The 5,871-nt window shown below is 36.6% G+C and overlaps 1 long non-coding RNA gene across 1 annotated transcript; it reads left to right on the top strand.

Annotated features, from left to right (window-relative positions):
* The first annotated feature begins 349 nt into the window (after window positions 1-349).
* LOC136833768 (uncharacterized) lies at window positions 350-4,905 on the top strand. The gene is made up of 3 exons (XR_010851582.1): window positions 350-492; window positions 4,396-4,440; window positions 4,828-4,905. It is a non-coding gene; the product is annotated as an uncharacterized lncRNA (long non-coding RNA).
* The last annotated feature ends 966 nt before the right edge of the window (window positions 4,906-5,871 follow it).

Here is a 5,871-nt window from a genome sequence, read left to right as displayed (position 1 = left end):
AAAACACACAGATGAAAAGATATATCATATAGAGTTAGAGATGGCAGCTAATTGCTACTTTATTATTTGAATAAAATTTAACGGAAATATATGCAATAAAATTTATGGTTTTATCTATCATCTTCCTACAGAACAAAAAGAAAATTTGTATAAGAACGGTGGAATATTTAATTGAACCTGATGAATTTTAAAGTCAAATCCGTTATGGTAATAGTAACTTATAAATAGTGTGCAATGTCACATTGACCTATCTCATTATGGGAATCTGCCACATGGTGGAAGTTTAGGTTTGCAGTTTTTTTAATTTTCAGGTGCAAAGAGAGAAGGCAAAAAAAAATGGAGAGACGTAACAAAACTAGTAGTACAGAACGCACCAGGTAGAAACCTTGGCCTTGCATCTTTAACTGTGATCCAAGAGAAGGTAAAGGTTTACTCACTTCGGAATTAGTGAGTCACCTGTGATTCATCTGCGAAATCGCGAGGAAGGTACGGGTGAGTCGATCTCAGGTGCCCTGAGTGATAACAACACTTGCTACGCCAGGATTCACCAAACGAGCGAAGTCTCCCCCATTTCTAGTGTGCGAAAGCTGAAAGGTAAAATGGGATTTCGTGCAGAACAACCACGAACTCCTTAAAAGGAACAGTAGCTAGAATTGACACTGAATACGCTGATGCCCGAAATGACAGGTAGGGGCAGTTTTTCTTCGCTGGGTGCGATAGGCGGGTGCACTTCTGACATGTTTTGGGAAGATCTCGACTGAAAGTTTTAATGAAAAGATCTCGCCCGTTCTGCCTAACAACGACAAGTTTTGAAAGTACTCTGTTGAGAATGCGGATATGATCATCTGGGGTAGGCTAGCTTATGGCTCTGTGGCCTAGCCTAATGGATGAGCTGTGGAAGCCCAAGCCCACACAGCTAGGCTGTGGTCTAACCTGCTTTTGACAGAGGTGTAGGCTAAGATTGGATCTAGTTTTTGGCCTATGACAATTGAACATCCCAGTGGTCAGGTGCTGATTTTCACAATCTTTTTCCTAATGGAGTACATGGCGAATAAATAGGCAAATGGAAAGGTTTATAAAGTTTTTTAGCCCACTGGTTTTGTCTTTCTGTTGTTGTTCAGTAGACTACCCCTGATATCCTTGTAAACCTCATTTGGAAAAATAGCTCCAGTGTAGACCCATTTCCCCCATTTCATGATTTTGGGTTTTGAATAAGTCACTAGGCTGCTATGATGGTGAATATCTCAGTAGCCTAGGCTAACTCCATCCCTTCTATAATTGGTAAAAAAATTTTTTTTTTTTTTTATAATTTATGGCATCACTCTGATGAATTAGATGTTAATTTTTGCTAGAAATGACTGCTTAACTAAGTGTGATTCACTTGTATCTTAGTGAAAATGTGGGCCCATAGTAGGAACCAGGTTTTTGGGTTGTGGGGGGGGAAATGAAAACCAGGAAAAAACCAAAGCTGTACAATGCCTAAAACACTCAACCTAGGATGCTGGATCCTCCCCCTTCTCCTTCTTCAGTTGAATTTTGAAAATTAATTTTGTTATAGAATCAGCTGACCTATTTTTTGCAAGATAGGCTAGAGGAAAGAGTAGCAAGATATTGAGTGATATATTTTTAGTCATAGAGTGAAATTCTTAACCATCGAGGTCAGACTTCCAAGCATTCCCTCATTCTTCTGTTGGAAGTTGTATGTGGGAATGAGTTTAGGTTACCATCGTTTACTGCTTTAAGTCAGAGCTTTCTCTGTGTTACTGAAGGATTTGTGAAAGTTACTGGTATGAAATTCTATTTTATTGAAAACTTTAATCAGGTATGATATACATGTGCTTATTATAATGTATACCAAAGATAATATAAAGTGATAACCTCTGTTAATTTTTGGGTAACTCATATCTGCCCATATAATTGAAAGTGTTAAGCTATATGTCAGTGAAGACCATTAATGTAGCCAAGTGCTTTAATGTCTTCCAAGATGTGGATAATCACTTTGAACTGTGATAATGATAATACCAACTAAGCAACTACCATGTCTTCTATGTCCAGTGGCCCTCAAAAAAAAAAAAAAAGGCATCACAACTATTAAATTTTGGAACACAAGCAGATATGCATGAAAACTAGAGTACATACACATATAAAATGGTAGCTGTACACTGCAGCTATTGCAAAACAGAGTGTCAGTGTTTTCCAATATAGTGACACTGGTTGTACTAATACAAAGCATTTGACAAACATCTCACTAATGCTGCACAATTACCAGTACATTTGTACATGACAAGTCCCTGCAATTGCATCAATTTTATGGTTTGCAGGTTTTGTAAATTTTCTTTTAGTTATACTGCTCCATCTGCAAATGAAGTTTGGGGAAGTACATTGGAATCACTGTGTCTTTTCATCTGCCAGTAGACAGATGTTGCCTGGAGCATTTATTGGTATACAGTTAAATATACAGATAAGTTTTCTGAAACCATTTACTCTAAGCTAGTTAATTATAGTATATTATCCAAGTTCTATATACTGTAAATTCATGTCCCAATTCAGTTAGTTCTTCTGAAAATCTAATAAATACAGTTTAGAGTAGGAATCAGAGCAATTGGTGTAATGAGACATTTTGTATTTCTACATGAAGTAAGTTGGACTTAACTTGTAAATTCTACCATATACCTTCATGCTGTACATAAAGTTGAATTTTGTAATAAACTTATATTCTTGAAACCTAGGGAGTGAGTTTGAAATCAACTGCACTCAGGATCTGAAGCTGTCCACCTAGATAGACTGAGACAGATAAAGGCAGTTCTTTGCCAAGTGGTTAAGTTAATCAAATAAATTGGATTTTTTATGTGAAGTTGGATTTTTATGAACATGTTCACTTGGTTTTCTGATTTTGATCTTGGAACTTTATGCTAAGTTATACTTATTGATAATTTTTTCAATTTTTATTAATGTTATGCTGAGATTATCTTTGTTATAAATTAGTCAAGTTTAGAAACTTGCAGCCAAGAATTATATGAAGTTCCTTTGGAAAAGGTGTTGCTGAGAAGATCTCACATGAATGTACCCAAGGTCCTTTGAATAACATTAAGGTCACTGTAGAGAAATTAAGAAAATCTATGATGAACTTGGAGGTTTTAACAATTAAGCTCCATTTCTACTTACTACAAAACTTTTTGATTACCAGAATCTATATCATTACCTAGAAATAAGTTGAAGGTATCAGTGAAAATTTTAAAATTTGTTCCTAGGAATACAAACCAATGCCTTTTATGTAAAAGCCATTCCTTAATATGAGCTGGAATTGGTCGCTGAATCTTGGTTACAAGGTACCTTAGTTAAATAGAGAAAATTGGACAAGTGGAAGAACCCCCTTCCTCACTTGCTGGAAGCAAGCACTCTTTCTTTGGCCGTTGTGTAGTCTCTAAGTTCCTCTCTTTCAAAAAAGCATCACACCTTGACTCTTGGATGGCATAAGACTGGAGATTGAATGAATGAGTGGCTGACTTTCTCTCCTTTCTTCCATTTTTCCATTTTTCCACACACTGCAAGGCAGCAGTTAGGTTTAGTATGTGCTGTGCATGCCACAACACAGACTTTGCAATTGGTCATTTTATTTTAATAGCTTTGCCTTGTCTCTCCTCCCTTTCAACAAGGGGGAGGGTTTGGTAAAGTAGTTATCTGAACCCATCAATTTATGATTGACCCAAATACTAGCTGTCCTCCAAGCAGAGCTATCCTTTCTTTAGGGCACTACTTAGTTCTCTAAAGTTTTCTTACAATGAGAGTTCAGATAGATCCATTCATTCCTGCCCAGGACCCTGTCATCGTGCATCCTTAAGCCAGATTGTATCGGAGGTTACAGGAGTCTTTGATCCTTTAACCTTGTATGCAGGAGTGATTGTGACCATGAGCATAGCATTTCTCAGATGAGATTAAACTTGTCAGTCAGTGGAAAGACTCCTACCTAATGACTGAGTCTCCTTCATAAAAGGGCTGTGGTTTGTGTTCAACTAGGAACCAGTCTCAATATTATGAAATTAATTTGCATTTTTCCTAGATATGCAAACCAGAGCCTTTTATAATCCCTCTTCAGCCACTCAGCATAGTCTCTGATGTCAAAGGAAAAAGTGCTTTTTGGTGGGAGGTAAGTGGGGTTTCCCCCTCTCACCCACATACCACCAGTTAACTACTGTGTTACCAAGTTTCAGTGAGTGATTCCAGCTCATGTTGTGGAATATTCTTACATAAAGGGTTTTGGTTTGTCTACTAGGAAAAATACAGGATGGTATTAAAAATTTGTGATTTTGCATTATTTCAGTAATAATAATTGTGTGGAATGAGAATATCCGTTTGACAAATTACAGTTAAAAACATATTTTCCTTTAATTTCAGATTTTTAGGGCACCAGCAGTAAAAAAGAAACAGCCAGAATGCATGGTGAGTTTAAAGTTTGTGTATTCCTCCTTACTAACTCAAGATGTTGGTTTTTTGCATTTATTTAATTTTAATGTTACTAACTATTGTCTGGTATATATAGTTTTTGTTATTTTCTATTTTTATATATGTTTATATAATGATTTTCCTAAAGTTATTGAAATAATTTTGCATCTTGAATTTCAGCTGGAATACTTATATCAATGACTGCTCCATACAGTTCTTTTTCTTCAGTAGAATCACAATTCCTAGAAAGCAAGCAAACACAAATTTGTCTTTGTTCTTACAGAAATACACTGCATTGTCTTTTATATAGGAATATCCTTCAACACAAGGCACTGTCTTTTTCTTAAATTCATCTTTTCCTCATACAAATGTTTTTGTTTACAGGGCGATCAAAGAGGAAAGGTCCAGACCTAAAATTCAAGTTTGCTGATACTCCTCCACCTGCACCAGTGTAAGTTAAACCCTAATTTAGTTGTCAAAACCAGCTAAATTAAAAGGAAAAACATTAGACCATGGAAGGTAACTCCTTGAGGACTCAACAGCAACTACGCTATAAAAAAAAAAGGCATTGTGGAGGCACCAGAATGAGTAAAACAAATATAAATTGCTGCTTCTTATATAGAGATGGCAATTGAAATACTGTAATGTGGTTGTATTGTTTGGTATTACTTATTGAGCATTAAATGTAACTTTCTGATTCTTTCAATCAGGACACAGCATTAGATTGAAATTCTACTTCTTTCAGTGAGGACATCTTAATTTCCTCTTTGTTCCTATGGAAATACAAATCAAAGCCTTTTAAATTGGAGTATCCTTCAGTATAAACTGGGTGATGGTTGTTAGTAGTAAGGTTGTTAACTGGTGGTTAGTATGGGGAATGTGTTGAGTGGGTGAATACCCCTTATACACCAACTGTCTCCAAGCACTTGTCCTTTGACTGTCTTGCAGAATAGGTGTTTGCTGTACAACCCTCTGTTGTAGTTGAATTCTTTGTTTTTTGATAAGCATTAGTAGTTTTTGTGTGTTTGCTGCATTTTTTTTTCTCTTCATTACCTCTATGGATAAAAAACTAGACCAAAGACATTGAGGGGCTGGGGTGATCCTTGCAGGTGTTTAGACCAAAGACGTTGAGGGACCCAGGTGATCCTTGCAGGTGTTTCGTGTCTTCTCTGAGTATTGACCTGCATAAGTATTGTTCTTTTTCAGGGAAAAAGTATGCCCCTGTATATCTCACTGCAATGAGTGCATTGGTTGATCTTCTCTCAGTGGGAGAAGGATGGTAGGCAATGGGAGAAGGATAAGAAGGATTTATCGGCATAATGGGGAGGAGCACATCTCTGGTGAGAATGCTTAAAATGACCAGTTCCTTCCTCCCTACTCCTGCTTTACATTTCCCACTACCTTCCCTTAACATCTCTTGTAACGTGT

This window comes from Macrobrachium rosenbergii, chromosome 52 (assembly GCF_040412425.1).
Source record: "Macrobrachium rosenbergii isolate ZJJX-2024 chromosome 52, ASM4041242v1, whole genome shotgun sequence".
Taxonomy (NCBI): Eukaryota; Metazoa; Arthropoda; class Malacostraca; order Decapoda; family Palaemonidae; genus Macrobrachium; species Macrobrachium rosenbergii.
The sequence above is the reverse complement of the archived record's forward strand: the minus strand, read 5'-3'. Positions and strand labels throughout refer to the sequence as shown.